Below are 27,887 nucleotides of genomic sequence, written 5' to 3'. Positions count from 1 at the left end.
ATACGCAGACAAGATAGGATTAACGGTGAAGAACCTTCTATGCATCATATTGTTCAAAATGTTCGTCGACGCAGACAGGCTTTAATGTCAACTTTAGAACTACCTGATGGACGACGGCTGACATCGCAGGCTACCACAGCGGATGCATTCACAACGCACTATAGACTTTTCAATCAAGAAGTACCTGCCGGTGCAGAGGCCATTGCTGAGGTTGCCCAGGAGACACTTGGTACTCTAAACGCAGCGGCTGCAGCCCTCCTGACTTCTGAAGTGACCACCGACGACGTCCAAGGCGCTGTGGCCAAAGGGTCTCTGAATCGATCTCCCGGCCCGGATGGTTTACCGCTCGAATTTTACAGAACCTTTCAAGATTTGATGTTGCCACGATGGAGGGTCATGCACTGGGAACTGTTGTCCGGCGCGGCGAACCCGCCACCAATGTTCATGGAAGGCTTACTTGTACCAGTTCCGAAACCCACAGGAGGAACACGACTCGACAGTTATCGGCCAATCACGTTACTCAATTCCGCCTTCAAGATTTTCACACGCCTTCTAGCGGTGCGACTCAAATATGTCTTACGAGACATTGTTTCCCACGAACAAACATCCTTAGGCGGCAACCGTAATATACAGACAGCCCTCAGTGAATATCGAGATGTGATCGCTGTGGCAACACACTCGCGACTGCCAGGCGCTTTAATCTCCATCGACTTCAAACAAGCGTTTGACCGCGTCAGTCATGCATTCCTCAACGCAGTGATGGACCGAATGGCAATTCCCCCTCCGTTCACGCAAGTGATTATGCGGCTCCTTCGTGGAGCAACGTCCAGACTTCTCGTCAACGGCAGACTGACAGAACCTATACGGACTGAACGCTCAGTACGGCAGGGTTGCCCTTTGTCGACGGTGCTTTATGCCATTGCGATGGAACCCCTCATTTGCGGATTACGGCGACGTTTGACAGGTATTCCACTCCGGGATCATATGTTCCGCTGCCGAGCTTACGCGGACGACTTGGCCCTCGTCGTACGTTCAGCGGCCGACGTACAAGCTGCGACGCAGTGGATTACCCGTTACAGTGCAGGGGCAGGGAGCGTTATGAACGTGTCAAAATCATGTGCGATGAAGATCGTCCGCGGCCTTCCCGCAGACAGCGTAGTCCCATTTCAGCTGGTGGACACTCTTCGTTGTCTCAGATTGGTGTACACGCGAGACATACGCCGCACCTCGGCGATCAATTTTCGGGCGCTACTGCAACGCATCCGGGCCAACGTACAAAATCACATACTACGCCCGCTGAATATGTGCCAGAGAGTCACCTTCGTCAATACCCATCTGGCAGCCCGGATACCCCATATAGCGCACATTCTGCCCATCACTGCGACAATGGCGGCCAGATTACAGGCGGCTTTCGGCTATTTTATTTGTTCTGGACACATATTCAAAGTCCAGTATGAAGCTCTCACCTTACCGAAGCGGGACGGTGGCCTCGATCTGGTTAATGTGAGAGCCAGGACTACGGCACTTTACACCAATACTATGCTCCGGTTATGGAAAAGCCAAAATGCTACTTTTACTGGAATGTTGACCACTGAGCTCGCACCTGTTTCGAGACGCCCACCGACGTCTCTGGCACACATCCCACCTCCGATGTCACATATCGGCCGTTTCTTTTTGGAGTATAGCTACATATGCACCGAGCTCCCCAGGACCAGGCAGACGACCACCCGCGACATCTATTGCCTTCTCCGAAAGTCTCCACCCCGCAACCCCGTCGAAACACGTCACCCCCAGATTTCGTGGCCTACAGTTTGGAAAGCGATCCACCAACGATATCACACCACTGACACCACCTCTATGTGGTACTTTCTCGTCAACGGCAAGTATACTACAAGACAGAAACTGCATCGCATCGCACTGGTGGACTCACCCCTGTGCCTCAAGTGCAATGTCGAAGATACAGATTTACATCGTTTTGAGTGTGGGCCAGCAGCAGCTGTCTGGACCCTCGCACAGAAGATTGTGGCTTTCTACCTCCGAGTACCACCACATCACGTTTCTCCTACCATGATGATATATCCCGACTCGACCTACTTCCCATCGGCTAAGTGGCACGCCATCACATGGATCAGTGGCATGGCTGTCAACTACCTCTTCCGCGACGACATCGTCGATCCGGCGGACATTTGGACGCGCCTCCAAGTACATCACCACACCCTTCGCCGACATCGACACTATCGGGCCACTTTCGCGAACTATTTACAGAGTATTTTCACCAACCCGCCTCAAAGCTGGAATTTCAACGAACTGTGCCAGCCAAGACTGGACGATCCCACGTTCCCCTTTAATGGTCAATGATAGAATGCATTTTGTTCTGATGGCGCGCCAAAGTGGAGCATGGCGCGCCATTTCACTTCTCCTTTCTCCTCCTCTTCTAAGTTTTTTTTTCCTTACACATGTAACAAAAAATAAATAAATAAATAAATAAAAAGTGGTCAGCGTGACAGACTATCAATCCTAAGGGCCCGAGTTCGATTCCCGGCTGGGTCGGAGATTTTCTTCGCTCAGGGACTGGGTGTTGTGTTGTTCTAATCATCATCATTTCATCCTCATCGACGCGCAGGTCGCCGAAGTGGCGTCAAATCGAAAGACTTGCACCAGTCGAGTGGTCTACCCGACAGGAGGCCCTCGTCACACGCCAATATTGTTATCTCCTTCACCCTCTCTATCTCTCCACATGTCCTCCTCGCCCCACTCTCTGCCCACCTCCTCCTCTCCCCATCTATCTCTATATCTCCATCTTCCCTTTGCTTCTCTATCTCCCTCTCCCCCTCTATCCGTCCACCTCCTCCTCCCTCCTATCAGTACCTATCATCTCCTTCACCCTCTCTATGTCTCCATCTTCTCCTGCACCAACCTTCTCTCCCCCTCACCCTCACTCCAATAGGATGGTGGTGGTCTTACCCCCCCACCCCAATTCTTATTTCTAGACACGAAGCAACATGTGGACCAAGTTTAGTTGAAATTCCTCCAGGGATTTAGAAGGAGCTTTATACCCATGGCTTCACCCATATGTGCACATGTCACATATATTTCACAAACACTTAAAACGTTTCACAAGTATTTATAAACGTATTTCATTTGTGTACAGCGAATATAGACCTGTAGTTTCGTTCCAGTCAGCTCAATGTCTATGACGACTTATATCGTGAACTGTGTGTTATACAATGGTATAATTTTGCAGGTACATTCGGTGGTATGTTAAATAATGTCAGCAAACTGTGTTGCGAATACAGTTAGTAGTGAAAAAGTAATAAATTAAAACGTCATGCCTGAAGCGGCAGTTCAGTGCAACAGCGAAACGTAGTAAGCGATAAACCTTTTTTTCCTCTCATCATTTTCTGGTGAGGAGGGGGTGGAGGGGTGGGATGTCAGTGAGAAGAAATTGCGTAGAAGTTTGAAATTATGTGTAAAGTTTGTTGCAAGTCACTAAGTTCTCACATTCTCATACACTAGATGAATCAGATATGGGTGTCTGCACATCGTGGCTACACTTCTTTTACGTCCCTACCCCTGTGATGGATGGGTGGTTCTGACGGCCACAATGCTTCTTTCCAGACAGTAAGTGATATTTGTATCTAGTTTGATTCAAATCGGTCCAATAATTTAGGAAGAGATGGGGAACACACGTACATACGTACTTCCATTCTTATAATGTGCAAGGATTTTTGCAGTGTTGGAACCTTTGTGGTGTGGGCCACTAGCTGTAGCCTCGATACCCTCCGGCCCTCTGTGGTTCTGCAGTGCAGTGTGGCAACGAGGTGCAGTCTACTCTGGGTGTATTACACCGTCCGTCCAAAAACTTCCGAGACTGGTTATACTACTGGCGTACAAGCGAAGTCAGTGCAGTAACTGCGGTGGCAGCTTGTAATAACAACTGTAAACAACAGATGTGCATTCGAACAGGCAACCGTGAACAGACGTGTTAACTACTGAATGTGCGGCCGTAGTGTGTCAACGTTTTTGTGTCGTAAACTGCAATGGAATGTGTGTCCCGCACACCCGGCCCCCCCAAAAAAATATTAAATGGCGCGTGGACATCTGCTGCGACTTGATTCTGATGTGAAATGTCGACAGTTCTTTTCTGAAAAGAACATCGTCATGTCGAAAAGACGTAGTGCTGTCAATGCGAACGTACCACAAACAAAATGCAGAATGGTTTCCTTATGGTTCGCCAAGACCGAACAAGGTGCGAATGTGACACGCTAGTCGAACAGCATCCCAGAGAAGGACTCTGCTAGCAGTTACACAGGGTTGTACGAACGTACTGTGTATTGTACTCAAGCAGAGGAGGACTATGTGAAACACGTGAAGCAATTAAACCACAGTCTTAACTTTTTTCTGTTTGCTTATTAATCCACTCTCGAAATTTTTTGGACTGGCAGGGTATGTTCACTGGTATTAGCCCTTCACGGCACTGTGTGCATAAAACGTTATTACGTGTCATTTAGTGAAGTTTTGAGAATAAGAACCAAAAGCATGTTTGTTGTGTAACTGTGCATATAACTATAATGCAACTATTTATCGGCCATGCTTCGAAATAAGCATCACACTAAATTTCATCCACACCATCCTGAGAGACTAAGATCAAAGATTGTAATGATTTGAAGCCACAATCCGATATACTTCAATCATTGCAGTGGAAAACAGAATTTTGAGCTCTACTCGACAGCTGCACACTAAGTTACGCAGACGAAGAGCAAAGAGAAGTAACAAGCCTTGGAAGTCATTCTTCAGACTGCAGTGATTGGCTGTTCCGTCGGTAACTGGTAGAATGTTTTATACATTATGAATGAAACACACACAACATTGCTGTAATAGTCTACAGTATTTATTATTTACCACACGAACTACACTGATATGCGGAAAAACTGCAACATCATGCATGACGTTTAAATTTATTATTACTAATTCGCTGAACCGATTTCGATGAAATGAGATAGCTCCGAGCCTGAGGAAGCTACTTTAGAAATTCTGCAATACGTAAAGGTTATTGATTTTGAAGAATATTACGGGAAGTTGGGAAAAATATTTACTCTCTGAAAGAGCTATTTACTCTTTGACTTCTGAAATCTATCATACTTTTGAAAATGCATTTTTTTTTTGTTGACACGTGATATGATTCAGAGTAATGAGTACAATGCTTATGCAATCATCAATGTGTTTATTCCATACCTCCACACTATTTGTTGCCCCAATATACACGCTGCATAATGTATAGCTACTATGCTCGCTATCCTGTATTTGTGAAAGAGAGAACTTGGTGACTTGCAACAAACTTTACACATAATTTCAAACCTATACGAAACTTTTATCCCTTACTGTTCCTACAAAATAATGAAAGGAAAAAGTTTATCAGTTACTAATGTTCGCTGTTGATGCAGTAATTTATATGAAACAACTGGGAAAGAAAGGGAAGGAAGCCGGCCGCGGTGGCCGTGCGGTTCTAGGCGCTGCAGTCCGGAACCGCGGGACTGCTACGGTCGCAGGTTCGAATCCTGTCTCGGGCATGGATGTGTGTGATGTCCTTAGGTTAGTTAGGTTTAAGTAGTTCTAAATTCTAGGGGACTGATGACCTCAGATGTTAAGTCCCATAGTGCTCAGAGCCATTTGAACCATTCAAAGGGAAGGAATAGGTACGAATTCGTGACTTTCAGCCGCACAGGGCATTGTAGTAATGCTATGGTTAAAGTTGAAAATTTTGTGCTGGAGCAGGATTCCAACTCATGAGCGGTTGCCTTAATCGTTTCGGCCATCCGGACACGATCTCTGACCGACTCAAATTCCCAGTTCATCGCACGCTGCAATGTATGATCCCTCGTGAATTAACCCTCCTGCCTCCATTTGCGAAAACATTATGCTGGCACCCACCTACATAGGGGGAAATGATCATCACGATAAAATATGAGAAAATAAGGCTCTCACAGAAAAATTTCCGCGCGCCCTTCAAGAGTGGAACGGTAGAGAGACAGTTTGAAGGTGGTTCATTAAATCCTCTGCCAGTCGCTTTATTGTGAACAGCAGAGTAATCACGTAGATGGAGATGAAATTATTGATTCCCGTAAGAATTCAGATGATACTAGTGCCCGGTTTACCGGGTTCGATTCCCGGCGGGGTCAGGGATTTTCTCTGTCTCGTGATGGCTGGGTGTTGTGTGCTGTCCTTAGGTTAGTTAGGTTTAAGTAGTTCTAAGTTCTTGGGGACTGATGACCGTAGATGTTGACTCCCATAGTGCTCAGAGCCATTTGAACCATTTTTGATACTAGTGCACCCGCAGTGAAACCAAAGCCAGAGGGGAGAAGCAGATGGACAAGGAGAGGAGGGAGTACCAGATGGACAGAGAGAGTGGCGGGAAGAGATTGACAGGAGAGGGAGGGAAAATGGAAGAGGTGGTCAGAGTGAAGGGGTAGAATGAGATCGACAGAAATATGAGAGAGCAGGTGGACGGAGAGAAGGGGAAGGAGGAGGTGGACTACTAGAATTGAAGTAAATACATACCCAGGCAACGCTAGCTACTCAGCTAGTGCGCAATAAGGATAAAATACCAGTCTGCACCGCGGCTAGTAACCATACATCTACAGTGAGCCCGCCAGGGAGTGTATGTCCCCATTACGTGGGCAGCCACGAGATCACAAGAAATTACGTTTAAGTATTCTAATTCGGATTTTGGACAAATGCGACAGAGTCATGCTGGTACTCGATCGACATGGAAGACTATATGCTGTCAATCGAGTGCTCCTCCCTTGAGATAAGTTTCACATATGAAGGAGGTAATTGCGGTATCAAGTATTCTAGACTCAGTCCGAACCCGCCTCGGAAAGCTCAACAGTATCTACCGCCCGTCGTGTCATCCTCAGCCGATAGACGTCACTGGATACAGATATGGAGGGTAATGTGGTCACCACACCGCTTTACTGGCCATTGTTAGCTTTCGTGACTGGAACCAGTACCTCTCAATCAAGTAGTCCTGACTTGGCATCAGAAGGGCTGAATGCGACCGGCTTGCGAACAGCGCTCGGCGGACCTGGACAGTCACCCATCCAAGTGCATCCAGGTGCTTAAAATCGGTGATCTGATGGGAACCGACTTTACCACTCCAGTAAGGCCTTGGTTACAGTTCCAACATTCACAGTAATAGTTCAGTCACTTTGCCTTGATTTATTGCACGATGATGGAATAGATAGACAGATATCAAGCGATCATAGGCCCTGCAGACCACACGCTGCTTCCACAAACTGCTTCCATCCATTCCTGTTTTGTGCCCGGTTCCTCCAGGTGTCTTCAATCCCCAGGACTGCTAGGTCCATCGTCAGGTCGTTTATCCAGCGCTGCCTTGATCGTCCAATGGGGCGTTTGGTGTTTCGTTTCGCCTCTAGTGCCACCTTTGCCTATCTTCCATCTGGCATACGGGCTACATGACCCCCCCATTGTATTCTTTTGCTCTTTATCTTCTGTAGGATAGTTTCCTCTTTTTTCCTCCTCCACCATTCTCTGTTATCTAAAACTGGTTCAAAATGGTTCAAATGGCTCTGAGCACTATGGGACTTAACTTCTGAGGTCATCAGTCCCCTAGAACTTAGAACTACTTAAACCTAACTAACCTAAGGACACCGCACACATCCATGCCCCAGGCAGGATTCGAACCTGCGACCGTAGCGGTCGCGCGGTTCCACCCTGGCCGGCTCTAAAACTGGTCGCCATATCTTCCTCATTACTCTTCTTTCAAATATTAATAGTTTTTCCTTTTTCACTTAGTCGTGCTCCATGTTTCTGAACCGTACATTACTGCTGGGCATATCACTGTGTTGTATATTTTCCTCTTAGTGTTCACTGAGATCGATTTAGAGCCGAGCGTCTCTCTGAGAGAATGCATGCATTTCATTACCACTGCTCTTCTTTCCTTGATGTCCATTTTTATGTTGTTGTCGTTGGTAAACCAAGATCCCAAGTATTTGAACTGGTGTACTCTCTTAAACCTCTTGCCATCTATCTCAAGAAATTCTTCCTGCTCTTGTCTTCTCCCTAATTGCATGAACTCTGTTTTGTCTTCATTCACTTTGGGCCCTACCTTCTGCGCATAATTGTCCATGGATTGGATTCCTTTTATTAATTCAACTTTAGAGCGAAAGCGAGTCTGATGGGCTCGCAACAACCCACGGTGATTAGGAGGGAGAAAAATGCTGTTTTTCTCGAAGATTTGAAAGACTCATTAAAAAGTGAAAGTGAACTTGTTGCCAAATAAATACTGAAACGCAAGGATCTGGAATTTTGCCGGACAAACGGATGGCTTACACCCCATTCAACACCACATGGGGAGCTATTCATAAATGATCAAGTTCCTCACATGAAACGACTCAAACCAAATTAGTAAGAGGTAAACTAAAGTTACACGAACCGATTAAAGTCACAAAGAATTTATTGGGATGATCAGTTTACATAAGTATATTCAAACTAACCCGTTAGCCATTTCGGCAGCATTTCCGGTCACAATAGAGAGCTCGCTGAAATCTCAGTGTCTACACTAGTGGAATACATTGAGGAGACAAAAGTCATTAAATGGCGATATGCGCATGCACAGATGACGGTAGTATCGCGTACACAAGGTATAAAAGGGCAGTGCATTGGCGGAGCTGTCATTTGTACTCAGGTGATTCACGTGAAAAAGTTTCCGACGTGATTATGGTCGCACGACAGAAATTAACAGACTTCGAACACGGAATGGTAGTCGGAGCTAGACGCATGGGACATTCCATTTCGGAAATCGTGAGGGAATTCAATATTCCGAAATCTACAGTGCCAACAGCATTTCGAGAATACCAAATTTCAGGACGCACCTCACACCACGAATAACGCAGTGGCCAACGATCTTCACTTACCGAGACCAGTGGCGTTTGCGTAGAATTGCCACTACTGACAGACAGGCAAAACGATGTGAAATAACCGCAGAGATCAATGTGGGACGTGCTACGAACGTATCCGTTAGGAGAGTGCGGTGAAATGTGGCGTTAATGGGCTATGGCAGCAGACGACGGACACGAGTGCCTTTGCTAACAGCATGACATCGCCGGCAACTTCTTTTGTGCCCGTGACCATATCGGTTGGACCCTAGACGACTCAAATACCATGGCCTGGTCAGATGAGTCCCGATTTCAGTTGGTAGGAACTGATGGCAGGATTCGAGCGTGGCGCAGACCCCACGAAGCGATGGATCCAAGTTTTCAACAAGGTACTGTGCAAGCTGGTGCTGGCCCATAATGGTGTGGGCTATGTTTACACGCCGGCCGGTGTGGCCGAGCGGTTCTAGGCGCTTCAGTCCGAAACCGCGCGACTGCTACGGTCGCAGGTTCGAATCCCGCCTCGGGCATGGATGTGTGTGATGTCCTTAGGTTAGTTAGGTTTAAGTAGTTCAAGTCTAGGGGACTGATGACCTCAGATGTTAAGTCCCATAGTGCTCAGAGCCATTTTTTTGTGTTTACACGGAATGTGATGGATCCTCTGGTCCAACTGAACAGATCATTGACTGGAAATCGTTAGATTCGTCTACTTGGAGATCATCTACAGCCATTATGGACTTCATGTTCCCAACAACGATTTAATTTTTATGGATGACAGTGCGCCATGTCATCGGGCCACAACCGTTCGTCATTAGTTCTAAGAACATTCTGGACATTTAGAGCGAATGATTTGACCACGCATATCGCCCGATATGAATCCCGTTCAGTATTTATGGGACGTAATCGAGAGGTTAGTTCGTACACAAAATCCTGCACTGGCAGCACTGTCGCAGTTATGGACAACTATAGAAGTAGCGTGGTTCAGTATCCAACACGATATTAGGAAGTACCCCATGACTTTTGTCACCTCAGTCTATAACAAAAAGAGAAAGAAATGGAACCACAATAAATCTTCCTAAACATTACACAGCGGAAAGAGAACCATTTAGCATTATGATTACTCAAAAGCGACACTTCCTAATAGCTATATCCAGAACCTATGCAGAATGCTACCGGAATCACGTCCGCGAATAATCATCGTCGCAATCAGTATGAGGCCACAAGCGGTCGCGCTGGAATGCTTGGTGACTGGAAGTTGGTGGGGGTAGTCAAAGAGGCACCTCGTGGCCTGTAGCTAACGTAATGGTTCTAATACGACAAATTCTCCTTGGTGTGCCCTATTTCTGTACACAAAGTCCTCTGCTTTTATCCATCACCATCTGAAGTTGGCAGCTCTACCAGTTATGCTCCATGTTACTGTTCCCCACGGAAGTTTAATACTAAGCCAGTCACACAATCATACATCCTTGCGATCATATAAGTAGGGACAAAAATATACACATACTAGGTGGGCAGAAAAGCCCCTCTGTTTTTCCAGAGGCATATTCCCATTACATTCTGGTAAATGGTATCGTACAAGGCTACCGTGCTAACTGTGAGAACCTTTTTGAATGCAACGCTTCTAATTTCCTGTTGCACGTGGATCAATTAGAAAATATGCAAGATCAACATGGAAACGTTTCGCTGAAGGGTGTAAAGCATGGGAAAGTCTGGAAGTGACTTTTATTCAACAGTGGCTGTCAAATGGTTGCTGGTGATCACTATCTAATAAACATGACGTAACGGAACTCTCATAATAGTGATTACTTTTAAATTATAAATACCTGACATTGTTGGCTGGAAGGCGATCAATTAATTCCAAATAAAGAAAGCTTCTGCAATGAAATTTTCTATTTCCTTGATCGCGCGTGTGTGCACTGGATTACTAGTTTCGACAGGACTAAGATGCCATCTTCAGATCCACAGCGTACAGGTTATGAAGTAATGCTGTGCGATTAACCGAACATTTATTTTCATACTGTCGTAAAAAACTCATAATAAAAAGAGAGCACATTAAAAAATATAGCGGTAGCTCTCTCGTCATGAAGACACAGGTATATTTTTTGATGTTCTACGCTCTTCTCTTGCCATGAAGACACGGCTATATTTTTTTAGTTTTCTACTCTTTTTTTATTACGAGCCCATTACGATGGTAAGAAAACAATCGTGCGGTTTTTTGCACAGCCTGATTTCATAACCTGTACGCTGTGGACCTGAAGATGGTATCTTAGTCCTGTCGAAACTAGTAATCCAGTGTACGGAGAAGATAAGGAGGCAGTAAAAAACATCATTTCAAAAGATTTCTTTTCCTTTCTTAATTAATTTGGAGTCATGAGTGAACCATAAACAAAATATTTCTGTTTTTATGTTTCAGAAAATTTAGTTTATCTCTCAGGCGGTAATTACTCCCCAAGTTCGGAGGTATTGATGCAGTAGGTCCACCTGTCATTCACGACCGTCGTTACACGAATTCAGCGCTCAACATATGCCGCAGCGTTCTCGTTATAATGACGCAGATGAAAGAGAAAATAGGTTGATGTACAAACCAGAACGAAATTTAGGATTGCTGACTGTCTTGCTGTGCGACGGTATTATCGTTACTGCGCCATTAATTAGAGCAGAGTATGGCGGAGTCTGACGAATCCCATTTAACGCATCACGCCGCGCTTTTGAGTTGCTCGTAATGAGCGGGAGGGACCGTAGCTGGCTGTAATTAGTGGAACATCTTATCTTCTCCCCGGATGTGCCTGACGAAGAGTCTGCTGTACGCATTCCTAAGACTCGCGGCTCTGGAAATTAACGACTTCCTTTGCTGAGGAGTGTGTGGCTCAGCTGCTCTGCAATCGCGGGAGATAATGATACGAGCTTAGACACAGGTCGCTGGTCTCGCTTCCACCAAGCTCACACAGATATGTCGTCCTGCAATCAACAACCAAAGCGTATCGGAAAGCTAACGTATAGCGTTTCTGACGTGTGCTTCGCAGTCCTGTCAATGTTGAACCACATTTTTGGTTCAAAGGTTTCCATTTTCCTGATATTATCAATGTATCGTGTCACGTACTCAACAAACATTACAGCCGTGTTTCTTAAAAGGTTTTCGAACATCTACACTACTGGCCATTAAAATTGCTACAAGAAGAAATGCAAGACACAAACGGGTATTCATAGGACAAATATATTATACTAGATGTAATTACATTTTCACGCAATTTGGGTGCATAGATCCTGAGAAATCAGTACCCAGAACAACCACCTCTGGCCGTTATAACGGCCTTGTTGCACCTGGGCATTGAGTTAAACAGAGCTTGGATGGCGTGTACAGGTACAGTTGCCCATGCAGCTTCAACACGATACCACAGTTCATCAAGAGTAGTGACTGGCGTATTGTGACGAGCCAGTTGCTCGGCCACCATTGACCAGACGTTTTCAATTGGCGAGAGATCTGGAGAATGTGCTGGCCAGGCCAGCAGTCGGACATTTTCTGTATCCCGAAAGGCCCGTACAGGACCTGCAACATGCGGTCGTGTATTATCCTGCTGAAATGTAGGGTTTCGCAGGGATCAAATGAAGGGTAGAGCCACGGGTCGTAACACATCTGAAATGTAACGTCCACTGTTCAGACTGCCGTCAATGCAAACAAGAGGTGAGCGAGACGTGTAACCAATGGCACCCCATACCATCATGCCAGGTGATACGCCAGTATGGCGATGACGAATACACGCTTCCAATGTGCGTTCACCGCGATGACGCCAAACACAGATGCGACCATCATGATGCCGTAAACAGAACCTGGATTCATCCGAAAAAATGACGTTTTGCCATTCGTGCACCCAGGTTCGTCGTTGAGTACACCATCGCAAGCACTTCTGTCTGTGATGCAGCTTCAATGGTAACAGCAGCCATGGTCTCCGAGCTGCAAACGTCGTCGAACTGTTTGTGCAGATGGTTGTTATCTTGAAAACGTCCCCATCTGTTGACTCAGGGATCGAGGCGCGGCTGCACGATCAGTTATAGCCACGCGGATAAGATGCCTGTCATCTCGACTGCTAGTGATACGAGGCCGTTGGGATCCAGCACGGCGTTTCGTATTACCCTCCTGAACCCACCGATTCCATGTTCTGCCAACAGTCATTGGAACTCGACCAACGCGAGCAGCTATGTCGCGATACGATGAACCGCAATCTCGACAGGCTACAATCGGACCTTTATCAAAGTCGGAAACGTGATGGTACGCATTTGTCTTCCTTACACGAGGCATCACAACAACGTTTCACCAGGCAAGGGCGGTCAACTGTTGTTTGTGTATGAGAAATCGGTTGGAAACTTTCCTTATGTCAGCACGTTATAGGCGTCGCCACCGGCGCCAACCTTGTGTGAATGCTTTGAAAAGCTAATCATTTGCATATCACAGCATCTTCTTCCTGTCGGCTAAATTTCGCGTCTGTAGCAAGTGATCTTCGTGGTGTAGCAATTTTAATGGCCAGTAGTATCATCCATTTCTACAAAATTTTGCGTATGTTAGTTTGACGAATTCACAATGGTTTCAGTTAGTAAAGGAGTCAGTGACATATTTCTACACCTCCATTTATACTCTAAAAGTCATTTTATGGTATGTGGTGGGGGCTACTTTGTGTACTTTTTTTGGCAAACCTCCGTGTGAACTTGAATCTCTTTAATTTTACCTTTACGCTCTTGTCTCGAGATATACGTGGGAGGAACCTATATACTGGCTGACTTTTCGAGGGAAGTAGCTCTCTGAGCTGTAACAGCAACCACACTATGAAGCAGAACGCCTCTCTTGCAACGTCTGCCACTGGAGTTCGCTGAGCATTTCTGTAAAACTTTCGGGCGCTTGTTACTGAATCTGTAACGAAATGTGCTGACCTTCTTTGGCTGTTCTTTATTTCCTCGATCAATCCTACCAGGTACGCACCCAAGACTGAAGATCAATATTTAAGTGTTGGTTGTAAGAGAATCTGTAAGCTATTTCCTTTGTGGGTGGACTACATTTCCTGAGGATTCTCCCCATGAATCTCAGTCTGGCATCTGCCTCCGTTGCTGTTAGTTTTATGCGTGTGTTCCAGTATATATCGATCCGTACGCATGCTGCTAGACATTTTCGAAAGACGACTGCTTCCAGTGACGGGTCTTTGTGCATGTTTATGCTGAATACTTTATATTTGTTAATGTTGGGGGTCAGTTGCCAATTTCCTGGTACTTGTGCATGTCGCGACAGTTTTTTAGCGTTGCAGTTTCTCTGTATACAATAGCATCATCCGCGAAAAGCCTTATGGAACTCCCGACGTTCGTGAATAACAGTCCATCACTGTCTGTATTTCTTTCTTTTTTTAGCTTTTTATTTCCTTTGCGTATTCCGCACCGAAAGCTCTGTCATCATGGTTCCCAAGAGTCACTCGAGGCTTTACTCATGACCTAGTACAGAAGAGTCTGCTTCACTGGTGGTCCATGGCGAAAATGCTCTAAGATTTCATTAAGCATATATCGTCTAGAAGCAACTTGGAAGAATTTCGTCATGGATCGCCAGAGAAGCAGACCTTGGCAACATGCAGGTGAAACTACACTGAAGCGCCAAAAAAATTGGTATAGGCATGCGTATTCAAATCTGTAAACAGGCAGAATACGGCGCTGTGGTCGGCAACGCCTATATAACACAAGTATCTGGCGCAGTTGTTAGATCGGTTACGGCTGCTACAATAGCAAGTTATCAAGATTTAAGTGAGTTTGAACGTGGTGTTACAGAGAAAAAGCGTGCGGCGTCTGCCCCGCCTTTACCATACAAATAAAGTAATGCCATGTCAGAGCATAGATTCAAGTAACTTTACCCTTGTAGCATTGTGTCCCACTTTATAGCACTGGAGACAACAGCTGTGACACAACCCTACAAGGGTACCGTTACCTGTAACTTACTTCTGTGCTGTGACATGCTTCCGTTATTATTTATTGTAGAGTCTTGTACCAAGGGAGCAAGGAAGAAGATGTTGTTATGGGTGGTCCAAGTGTTGTGGTACAAGCACTTCCTTAAGAGTCCTCTTGCAAGCAAGTCTGGATGCCATGTACTGTCGTAGCCTAAGCCCCCTCTACAAATGAATGACAGACCAGAAACAGGACGAGTTAGTGCGTCAGTGCTTGAACCCTCCAATCAGTGGCGGCGATCTAAATTCTTGCGGTCGAGACGGCGTTGGCGGTCAGTTGCTTGTGAGTCTGTCTTTGGCCTCTCTCCTGACAGGCGAGCTTGATCGAGGGCCTACTATCGATCTTCGCTCTACATCTTTGCTGACCGGTGTACTGGTGACATCTTACACCAGCACATTTATGGTTGACAGTGACGTAACGGCAAAAGTGCTATAGTAGGACTAAAAACGTCTACACCCATAAACGGAGTATGACGTCCTTCATTCCCTCAAGAAATATGAAACATTTTCTAAATCTAAAGCCGTTTACTTTCACCACTAGCGAAATTCGACTCATCTCGTTCGGTTTCCCCGCCGAATCAACGGTTTACTATCCCTTACACTCTATACCGGTAAATGCATTTTTTCTTAAATTTCGTGAAAGAAAACGAGAGTAAACAAGCTGCAGCAAATGTAGAGAGGGCAATCGATAACGAAACATCCACAGGGCGCAGTGTGGTCGGCTTAGAGTTGATGTCGGAGTAAGTACCAAGATGGAGTGCGCTCCTAGCGAAGGCTTCCACTTGCAATGCTTCCGCTCCGAATGACAGGTGCCCTGTCCGCTGTATTTAACTGAAAAGTGTGTTGCTCGGGTGAGTAAATGATTTGAACTGATAAGGACATAACTATGTTTCGACGTGGAAAGTTTAAGAATAAACTTTAACAGCTTACCACAGGGCATGTTGTTGATGTTGTTGTGGTCTTCAGTCCCGAGACTGGTTTGATGGAGCTCTCCATGCTACTCTATCCTGTGCAAGCTTATTCATCTCCCAGTACCTACTGCAACCTACATCCTTCTGAATCTGCTTAGTATATTCATCTCTTGGTCTCCCCCTACGATTTTTACCCTCCACGCTGCCCTCCAATACTAAATTGGTTATCCCTTGATGCCTCAGAACATGTCCTACCAACCGATCCCTTCTTCTGGTCAAGTTGTGCCACAAACTTCTCTTCTCCCCAATCCTATTCAATACTTCCTCATTAGTTATGTGATCTACCCATCTAATCTTCAGCATTCTTCTGTAGCACCACATTTCAAAAGCTTCTATTCTCTCCAAACTATTTACCGTCCATGTTTCACTTCCATACATGGCTACAATCCATACAAATACTTTCAGAAATGACTTCCTGACACTTAAATCTATACTCGATGTTAACAAATTTCTCTCTTCAGAAACGCTTTCCTTGCCATTGCCAGTCTACATTTTATATCCTCTCTACTTCGACCATCATCAGTTATTTTGCTCCCCAAATAGCAAAACTCCTTTACTACTTTAAGTGTCTCATTTACTAATCTAATACCCTCAACATCACCCGACTTAATTCGACTACATTCCATTATCCTCGTTTTGCTTTTGTTGATGTTCATCTTATATCCTCCCTTCAAGACACCATCCATTCCGTTCAACTGCTCTTCCAAGTCCTTTGCTGTCTCTGACAGAATTACAATGTCATCGGCGAACCTCAAAGTTTTTATTTCTTCTCCTTGGATTTTAATACCTACACCGAATTTTTCTTTTGTTTCCTTTACCGCTTGCTCAGTATACAGATTGAATAACATCGGGGAGAGGCTACAACCCTGTCTTACTCCCTTCCCAACCACTGCTTCCCTTTCATGTCCCTCGACTCTTATAACTGCCATCTGGTTTCTGTACAAATTGTAAATAGTCTTTCGCTCCCTGTATTTTACCCCTGCCACCTTTAGGCATGTTCGATATAAAAGAGATGCTTTGAAACAAATAGCACCAGTTCCCTCACTGACCCATCATTTCTCGTTTACATTTTCCATGTTGTTGGCAGAGAGCATCAGTGAGCACATTGCCTTTAACTATAAAGTTTATTTCAGTCAGTGCTCACAATACGCGTTTAATGGCTAACAAATCAAGGGTGAATAGACTGAAATAAACTTTCTCGTTATTCTGCGGTTTAATACAAAAGTCATAAAAACACAGGAATTTTATTTATCTGCACATTACCTAATTTTTTTAATCTTTCCTCACTTTGAATACACCAGTGTTAATATCCTCTCCACCTGAAGTCTAGTTAGAGGCAAAACTTTATCTGAAGATATTGGCTGATATCTGATGTCGATAAGGGGAAATAGAAGATTGGAATCCACTGCATTACATGCAACATGGAGTAAATGAGTTTATATGCCACATTCGTTATTTCTGATTGATTGATGATCTATTCTTGGATTTCCACAGGAGCTCCTTCCATTTTTATCCAATACATTTCTATCTCAACTAGTCGTCTATTTCACGCATTGCAACTATTAGTATTACTTATAGTCTCGTGCTAGATTCAGATTAGACACTTCTTTTTTTTTAGTTATTGTGGGATATTGTTGATGCTACGTCCGTAACTATGGTCGAGTTCTATTCCAGGCGCTTGCTACCCATTAATGCGTCTTTGTTTTTCTTTCACTTTCGATTATTCCATAAAATGGACACCTCGTTAATAGTTTCTAAATGCCGATACAGGTAGCAAGGTCTGGATAAAAGGAGTTTAGTAACCCAGAACCAAACGATCGACTAGTACAGCGCTAGACAGTCACACTGCACAGCAGCATAAATGCCGTAATACGACAACAATTAACTAGCACAAACTGTACAAACTGATCCGCGTCCACATTGCGAACCATCCCACATGAGAGAACAAACGATAATAATTAAAATGAGATATATAAGACTTTGTGCTGCGCTGGACTCGATATGCTTCTCTGTTCGGCCAATGTAACGCGCACAATGTCTATTCAGTTACTAGTTTCCATTCCTCAGGAGCGGTTCTGTAATATCAGCAAAATACTGATTGATCTACGTAAACATTCTAATACTCTCTCAGACGTTTGCACCATAAGTTTCAAATGGTTCAAATGGCTTTGAGCACTATGGGACTAAACATCTGTGGTCATCAGTCCCCTAGAACTTAGAACTACTTAAACCTAACTAACCGAAGGACATCACACATATTCATGCTCGAGGCAGGATTCGAACCTGCGACCGTAGCAGTCGCGCGGTTCCGGACTGAGCGCATAGAACCGCTAGACCACCGCGGCCGGCCACCATAAGTTTCAAGATACATAGAATCCAAATATCAAATAAAATAGGTACATAAAAGAAAACTTAGTCGATCCACCGTTCGCTGTTTTTCTAGAAGAGTACTGAGGGGTGAATACTACAAAGAATTCACCAGTATTCCCCTACTGATTCCAGTTTTTTAAATCTCTCTTAAAAATCACGTTGTAATCGAGAATCATACCACTATTGGGCACTACAAACAGTCAGTGCTAAACGGTGAAAACTGAAGTTGTATAATTCTATTTTCGTATAAGCTATCCATCTCCCAGAGCTAGCTGCAAGCAGATACAGGCACACTATTTAGACACATGCAACAGATCAGCTACTTTCTGTTCTTATTATAAACTATGAATTGAACTGATAAGATTTTAATTTATTAATGTTGTAATAACTTCCGTTCTTTAAAACTGTGTGCCCGACCGAGACTCGAACTCGGGACCTTTGCCTTTCGCAGGCAAGTGCTCTACCATTGAGCTACCGAAGCACGACTCACGCCCGGTACTCACAGCTTTACTTCTGGCAGTATCTCGTCTCCTACCTTAGAAACTTTACAGAAGCTCTCCTGCGAACCTTTCACAACTAGCACTCCTGAAAGAAAGGATACTGCGGAGACATGGCTTAGCCACAACCTGGGGGATGTTTCCAGAATGAGATTTTCACTCTGCAGCGGAGTGTGCGCTGATATGAAACTTCCTGGCAGATTAAAACTGTGTGCCCGACCGAGACTCGGACTCGGGACCTTTGCCTTTCGCGGACAAGTGCTCTACCATCTGAGCTACCGAAGTTTGGAAGGTAGGAGACGAGATACTGGCAGAAACGTGCTTCGGCAGAAACGTGCTCGGTAGGGCACACAGTTTTAATCTGCCAGGAAGTGTCATATCAGCACACACTCCGCTGCAGAGTGAAAATCTCATTCTGGGAACTTCCGTTCTGTTTTATTATTCATAGAAATGACAGACAAATAATAAGCTTTTGTGTAAAATGTGTAGTGTTCTTTTTCTTTAACTATTTCGAAGAGAAAACCTGTTTTTTAATCAAATATACCTATTTATTTATTAATGGGAATTCGAATACAATTGCCGTTCGAGGTGGCGCAGTGGTTACGACACAGCACTCATATACGGGAGGACCACGGTTCAAGTCGACGTTCAGCTATCCAGATTTATGTTTTCGATGATATTTCTAAATCGCTCCCGGGAAATACCGGGATGGTACCTTTGAAAGGGCACGGCCGATTTCTATCCCTATCCTTGATATAATTTCTAACGACCTCGATGTCGGCGGGACGTTAAATCCTAACTTCCTTCCTTCCTTCTTCGAATAAATTGATTCTTTGTTCACAAAACCAAAATTCTCTTTCAGAAAATTCACATGTACATTTTAAATAGAGGACAAAGTATAACACTCACCAGGGACAGTTACATGGCAATATGTAAAATTTCAGTAATGAATTAATCCAGTGGCGAATATCTATTGTCGAATCTGTTCGTAAACACTTGTTCTGCGATGTGTTGGTCTATAAATTGACCCCTCTGATCAGAAACAACATCATTTGCAGACGATACCAATCTTTCAGAAGCCACAGAACGTCTCATCAAACACGTTTTTCAAAAAAAGTATTTTCTTAAACCAGAAATTTTAACATTACTGCTACGGCAAACTGAGATATCGGTTTTGTATCTGGTTATCATTAAAAAAAAAGAAAAATACCTCTTATAACCAAGCCCAACCAAATAACGGTTCAAAACTAAAATACCGGTATCAGTTTTAACTGGTCGATTTTCCCCATCCGTAATCAGAGGGCGGAAGGAGGGGGGGAGGGGGTTGGGGGAATCTTGTGAATAGCTCAACAACTTGTACTTTCCCAGTTTTCCTATTGCTAATACTTCAGAAGGCTTGCCTCGTAGTTGCCAGTTATTTTAGCTATTGTCCTCTACGGAAAAGGGACTTTTTTTGTGCAATATACCAGCACCTTGATGTTTCCGACGTGTACTGGAAGAACCCACGATAAATCGTTGTACAAAGTCAGTCGAATGCTCTTCAACGTTAATCAGATATATCGAGATCTTCCTTTCGCATATACTAAAGGCAACTTCAAATGCAGCATATATATTTCCCACAGCGAGTTACTAATCAAAATGAACGGCACTCGTTTTTCTGACAGGTGTATGGGGCACCAGGTATTTCATATAACCTTCATAACTGACTGTCAAATAGCATAACGTGCGTTTACTCGATGTCCTCTGTGGTTGTTGGTTTGGTACTTCCTTCACGAGGTTCATCTGCAAGATAAGCACCATCAAGTTTGACTTAGCCATTTATTGCTTAACTCTCGAAGATGAAGATACAGACTCCATGTATATCTTCTAGAAACTTAGATCACCTTACTCTGTAACTATAACGTTAAAAAAACAGTTATGACGGCTGCAGCGTTCTAGTTCATCCATTTGAACGATGTTCAGCATAAACATTAAAAAAATAAACCAAATAATTGTGAAGATTAAGTTAACGCTTGACGTACGTTATCGCCTCACATGTATCAAAATTTAATAGATACCATTACTCTCATCATTCCAGATAGTAAAAATTCCTTCATCCCCTCCCCCCTCCGACACGAGTGCTTATCAATTCAGATGGTTCTGTGTGTGTGTGTGTCTATGGCCCAGCGCTGATTAACTCGTCATAAAAGAGTCGTCAGTGAGGCCCACCTGCAAACGTGGATGTGCATTTCCAGCGAGGGGCTACCTGCGTTCTTAACATAACCGAGAATAGCTGATCGCTTGCTGATGCTGCTTTGGTTGCAGCTTTGCATGACACGCTGCGCGTCCATGGATTGTAGCTGTAAGCTACTTGTAGGCGAAGCTTCCGTAATTTCTCTGTAACAAAGCATGCGCCACACTCCATGTGTTGCTACAGCGCTAACGTTCTATGTCAATACTCGAAATGTTGAAGCGTTTTGTCAGACTTACCATTGCAAATGTCAGAAATAACTTTATACTTCTGATAATTTGGCTGTCAAAAGTAATTGAATGTAAAGTTTCCATTAAAATGGTTTAATATTTTCGCAGTGGTACCGCAACCGTTTTCCTCGTAATTTACGTTATTGAATTTCCAGTTAAACATGCGTAGCTTTTTTTTTTCAGGCTTAACATACAACGCTGTCCTGTTCTCTGTTTTTTGCCCATGTCGCCTTCTTTTCTGTCTGTCACTTGAAAACACTCTCCTGGAAACAAACAAAGAGACAGAGAGAGAGAAAGAAAGAAAGAGTAGTTTAATCAAGAAATGGCTTTTATTTTAAATTACTACGCAGTTCAGTGTACAGTGCCAAATTCGTGAAATATTTAGCACTCAGAGTCATTTTGTTATTGCTGATAAACACATCCCGTGATATTAAGTTGTTAACGTAGCGGGCTAAAAGCCCGTCGTCATAACACAGAGCAGACAATGAGAGAATGAGTGCACTTCATGCCGTGTATGTTGGACATCCGAAAGTAATGCGAAATATTCAGAACGGAAAGATCAAAGTGATAACACTCTACACAAATCAAATATCATTCTAACGTTGTGTAAATACTTTACTATAGCTTTTGTACGAGTCATACAATAGGTGAGTTAATGTCATTATACAATGACATTTGCTGCTGCGCCGAAAAATACAGTATCAATACTTTTTTTTTTTTTAACAGTTTATGGTAGTCGTGAAAGCATGGATCTTCTTGGAGGGGGAGAGAATCTACTGTAAAATTTTTAGAGAACCATCCCAGCACACGGATAAAGCGATACATATGTTTTAGCGTTAATCACGTTTAACAGTAGCTTCACATTAACGACGGTGGAACGTAATGTAGAGCACGCCCAAAGAATTGGTTTGAGCCATTTGTTTTCATAGCGAAATTTGTAAAAAAATACTATTTTTATTTAATTCCGTTTGTTTTGCAGATAAGACTAACTTTACTCGTTTGCTTCACCTTTTTCTTGTTCGTTAAAACAAATTTTTGTTATTTATCTCAGTCCGGTCCAGCTGTGAAACCCGGCTGAAATTTGTGTCGCTGCATGATATGGCTATCAAATGGGTTATCATTTGCGGCCAGACGTGTTATGTAAACACTTCCACATGGTTTACCATTTGCCAGCTGTTGGCATGCGTTTCCGAAGACGTGAACTGCTACTGGTAGTTGATATGGTAATGAGATATGTTCATTTGGAGACGAACCAACAAATGCCCCGTAACAGTTTTTGTCTTCTCTGTTACTCTTACTAGTGACGTTTTAGCCTCGTCAAAAGCATTTCATTGCTTTTAAGAGGAAATCCCCATTTTAAAATGTATTTTGAAGCATTTAGCGATCGTTGATTTTATAATTCCTTATTTGTCCGGTTAGGGACAATGAAATTAAGTTGGATCGGTTGAGCAAACGCATTACTAAAGATCTGTCAACTTAAAGTTTTTTTTAAAATAAGATGTCAATTTGAGATTCATTGTAGAAATTCTAAGGAAACGTAATTCACATGCGAAAGACATAGCTTACAAAACTGTCGTTCGACCAATTCTTGAATATTGCTCATCACTTTGGAAACCTTACAGATACAGTAAGAAATTCCTAACTTTCCGGAGATTTTAGGCCTTGAGAAAATGTCGCCTCTATTCGTCTTAATAAGGGGAGATTTTGAACAATGGGCACGACCCCTTAAAAGAGAAGGACAAATACTTAATGAGCGTACCTCCAGAAAAACGCATGACTTATGTGCTATAGGCCATTTTGTAAACAGTGTGCCAAACCATAATTACATAGACTATCCCGACGTAATAGCTGATGATATTCTTCTTGGGTATGCAGCCGCATAATGTAGTCATCTTGACGGAATATTTCAAGGGAACAACAGCTCGGCATCTTCAGATCAGTATGTGTCCAGTTGTTCCGTTGAAATATTGTGTCAAGATGACTACATTCTACGGCTGAATACCCGAGAAGAGTATCTTAGAGTGCAGACCCATTTACAGTACATTCCAATGGACGTCACGCTGTTGTGTGGACCAGAAGAGGTGTTCCAAGTGTCCCCCATGGACCACGAGGCATCTATAAACACGTCACATTCAAACAGAGTCATAAGTAGCAGGGCTGTGTTGATACAGGTCGGCACATACCCTTCACGTGCCACCACCGTTGGAACTCTTAATGGCTTGAGATTCGAGAACTGGGCCGTCAACACAAATGTACAGCCACGGCAGATCTGTCGACTGTGAAGGACGCTGCCACTGTATTGCGTAGCGTAACGCATAAATGAGCTGAGGCACCATAATGTAACAACCACGTGATCCCTGACAAATGAATTAAGCACCCAGAAGGAGCGTAGGAAGCGAAATTAAACTTCACAGGTTGAGAGAGTATATGATGTTATTGCAGTGATTAGAAAATCGAATCAAATTTACAAAGAACTTGGCAGTATGAACCTGCTTATCAGTATATCGTTGCGCTCCGTCTAGCACTGATTCGGTTGGGAATGGCGTCATAAACCTTGCTATCCTCATCTGAGGCAAGATGACCCACAACTGTTGTAACTGGTCTTGATACCCTGGACAGTGGCACTGGGACATCGTTGAAGTCGGAGTTGATCCCACACAAGTTCCATCGAGGACAGATCTGACAATATTGCTGGCCATGGGAGTACATAGTCATCATGCTGACAGTTCATAGATCACGTGCCATGTGAGAATAAGCGTCCTGTTGAAAACTGACACCGCAGTAGTGTCGTATGAGAGGTAACACATGAGGACACAGGACGTCCGTGATGAACCATTGTGCCACCATAGCTCCCTCAATCACGACCAGCGGTGAACTGAAGACATACCCGATGGCTCCCCATATCATGACGCCAGGAATCACACTGCTGCGCCCCTCCAAAATATTAAAAGAATGGGACCTCTCACCAGGTCGCCATCGTACTCGCTGACGATGTCCATTGCTGAACCAACATAAAGGCACTCACCAGCAGTTCATGCTTCCCAGTCATAGCATCACTCTAAATGCAGCAGTTTGTGCTGTGGTGTTAATGCAAGACCACACAAGGCACCATAATTACATAGTCCAGCTGCTGCTTGTCTCCAATGGTGCAGGACGACTTAGAATTGTACCAGGGTGTTTAGCCTGGTCTGGTGAGGGCCGTGATGGTCAACCAGAGATGGTGCAGCAGAAGAAGGCCGGTCGTGGATACAATAAAACTAGTTCACTTACATTTGTACAGTCTTCAATGCTGCTAGGTTGACTCCTGGCCAGTGCGTCTCACGGTGTGTCGTCCTTCCAGTCTGTCCGTTACAGACTGCAGCTACTGTGGAAATGAATGTCTCGCGTTACCAGCCAATGCCTGGTATCACCTGTTGTCACTGAGAGTACTGCAGACTGCGTATCGTTCCAGTGGTACAGGTTGAAGGCTTCCTCTGTTTGAATATTAGGAGATGTGGAGATGACTGGTACCTAGCACTGTAGAGCCATGAAGATGACAGTCTGCTGAGTTGGCCAAGCGCGGGGTGGTTTTGAGACAGTGTAAAGTTCGAGGCCCAGTGACATGGAGGGAGTCACATCGTTGCTACAGCGTAGTTTGGCACAGACTGGACGTCATAGTATAGTCCAGCTGTCCTCGAGGGCAAGTTGGCCGTGGAGGCTTTAAATGAAGTTGTCTGGGGCTGACTATGCGGAAGAAGTCGCGTTTTTGTCACATGAAAGCTTCTTGAACATGAGCCAGTGAATAGGTCCAGCTGTAGCCACACGGTGATAGGTTAAATGCAGAAACGCCTCGTTTCTGCTGTGTGCTGCTTCAGAATATCAATGACTGAGGTTGATGGAAATGGCATATGATGCCTGTGTCTGCGGCACATGCTGCTACACCACAGCATCCTTGTTCCATTACACTATTTACAAAAAAAAATGTTCAAATGTTTGTGAAATCTTATGGGACTTAACTGCTAAGGTCATCAGTTCCTAAGCTTATACACTACTTAATCTAAATTATCTTAAGGACAAACACACACACCCATGCCCGAGGAAGGACTCGAACCTCCGCCAGGATCAGCCGCACAGTCCATGACTGCAGCCCCCTATAGACCGCTCGGCTAATGCCGTGCGGCCACTATTTACACTTCCCTTGTTGTTTCTCTAGTATTCGGCAGACACACTGAGTTTTTTTTCATGATTGGCTCTTTTCTTACCCAGTTTGTTCACATAACTGTGATATTCTCTTCTTCAGTACGATTAAATTGACAGGCTGTCCCAGAATTGTACAGACATGTGAAATCCCTATTTAATTCCTCTTCATCCAGTACTTATAAGCTGACTAACAGGGTACCATGTGATAAGGTTTACCTCCTCGGAACGAAAATTGTTTGTGCTGAAAGGCATAACTCAGTTTCCATCTGTTCCCTTATGTAGAACAAACTACGTCATGTAAAACGTCGTGCTTTATGTAACTCATAGTTCTGAGGTAAAGGCTCAACCATACAGAAAGAGTAACCATCAGAATTGCTCCTCTGTCACTCCAGGGTAGTGTCTTGTGCCTTTCGGTATGTTACCCGTCGACTTGAGTTTATTGGGCCTTTATTGCAGTTTAGGGCGCCCCCCCCCCCCCCCACTCCCTTCCTGGCCCAACGAAGATACTTGCGACAGTATCTCTTTTACGTCCGTAACGCAGAGGTGAAATGGTGTTCCATCCAGCTCTACTATAAGCCTGTCTAAGTCGTCTTTGACATGATGCGCAAGCAGAAAATTTAAACCAGGTAGCTGAGTTAATTAACATCACCCCCATCTGTGCCACTTCCGTCCCAACGCAGTGTATTCAGTTGTACTTCACCAAGTATACTCTTATTTGACGGTTGTGAAACTGTATCTAATAAAAATTTGCACAATTTTGCTACCATGTAGCTGACCAGAAAAAGTTTGCCACTGATTCGGCATAAAAGTGTCCCGAGCTAACTTTTACTGGGGGTGTTGTACAATGACCACAGCTTCGTGCACCGTTTAACGGAGGGGTACGAGGTCCACCCTGTGACTACTTTCCCTGTTTCTACGACCTTTTGCATGTACAGTTCTATTGGGAATGGCAAAACCCTTTATGTGCTTGACATTGTCGCTCCCTGCAATTACGCTTAGTATGAACTGGGTGACCACACTTAAAACTTCCGATCTCTGTGTTAAATATCGCTTTGTTTTTCCATTATTTGGTGAATACATCAGTTTCAGTTAGTGGTGCAACAACTACTTCATCAAAAATCGTTTGGAATTCCATGCGTACCCTACGTGACATTTCCAGTTGTAAAGCCCGAAAACTACATCAAGCGCTCTCATTTAGGTTTCCTGTAATATGGTTTTATTGCCGTTACCATCCTCAGTCAGTTCTTGTGGATTAATATTAATATTGCAAATGCAGTCTACAAAACTCTCCACTGATTCTCCGTGTTTCCTAAATATCCCTTTAAGCTGCCCACGGTAATAATTTACTTTTTCTCCTCTGTTTTTCAACTAACGCTTCTCATAAGTCGTCAAACAGCTGTGCGTCCCTTACTTTTTCATCACCGAGCGAGGTGGCGCAGTAGTTTACACAATGGACTCGCGCTCGGGAGGACGACGGTTAAAACCTGCGTCCGGCTATCCAGATTTAGGTTTTCCGTGGTTTCTCTAAATCGCTTCAGGAAAATACCGGGATGGGACCTTTGAAACTCCACGGCTGACCTCCTTCCCCATTTTTCACAGAATCCGAGCTTGTGCCCCATCTCTATTGACCTACATGTTGACGAGACGTTAATCCCAATCTCCCCCCCCCCCCCAATTTCTCGTGGCCCATGATATAGGTCCTACCACCCATTGCTAATTTAAGTCTAGTTACACTTAATAATTGCTCATCGTTTTAATTCTCCAATCTGGCAAATGTGTCCAAATTATCAAAAAACACAAAGATATGGTCCACTGATTTATCAGAAAATGAGGTTACCTTTAAAGCAGTCTTAGTAGAAGGGACAGGTATAATGCAGTGCAGCCGTTCCCTACTTTCCTCTCTCAGATTTTTCTATTTCTGCCTGTAACTGATCTACCTGATAGAGCATAGGCTGAAATCGCATCCTGAACCGGAATCTCTGTAGACTGCTCACTTACTGCCACCAGAAGCACAAAGTGTACCCTAAAGGACAATGAAGAAGAAAGAATAGGAAAACAAACAAGCCGGCCGGGGGGCCGAGCGGTTCTAGGCGCTTCAGTCTGGGACCGCGCGACCGCTACAGTCGCAGGTTCGAATCCTGCCTCTTGCATGGATGTGTGTGATCTCCTTAGTTTAGTTAGGTTTAAGTAGTTCTAAGTTCTAGGGGACTGATGACCTCAGATGTTAAGTCCCATAGTGCTCAGATCCATTTGAACCATTTGAATTTGAAAACAAACAATGGGCACAAAAAAACTCATGGTGTTGCGTAGGAAGCCACTGTTGCAGTACCATGGAATTGCCGTTGGTTATTCATCTTGAGTACGTCTTCGAACACCAAATGTACAAATGTGTCTGGGATGGTTTGTTATGGATGGTGATTTTCTGTCAGAGATGGATATGGGTGCAGCAGAAGAAGGCAGCTCATGGATACAAGAGACTGTTTCTTGTTGTTTATTTACGTCTGTACGGTCTACGATGCTGCTAGTGTTAATCCTCGTCAAGCG

The sequence above is a fragment of the Schistocerca cancellata genome, chromosome 1 (assembly GCF_023864275.1).
Source record: "Schistocerca cancellata isolate TAMUIC-IGC-003103 chromosome 1, iqSchCanc2.1, whole genome shotgun sequence".
In the NCBI taxonomy this organism is placed as follows: domain Eukaryota; kingdom Metazoa; phylum Arthropoda; class Insecta; order Orthoptera; family Acrididae; genus Schistocerca; species Schistocerca cancellata.
The sequence above is the reverse complement of the archived record's forward strand: the minus strand, read 5'-3'. Positions refer to the sequence as shown.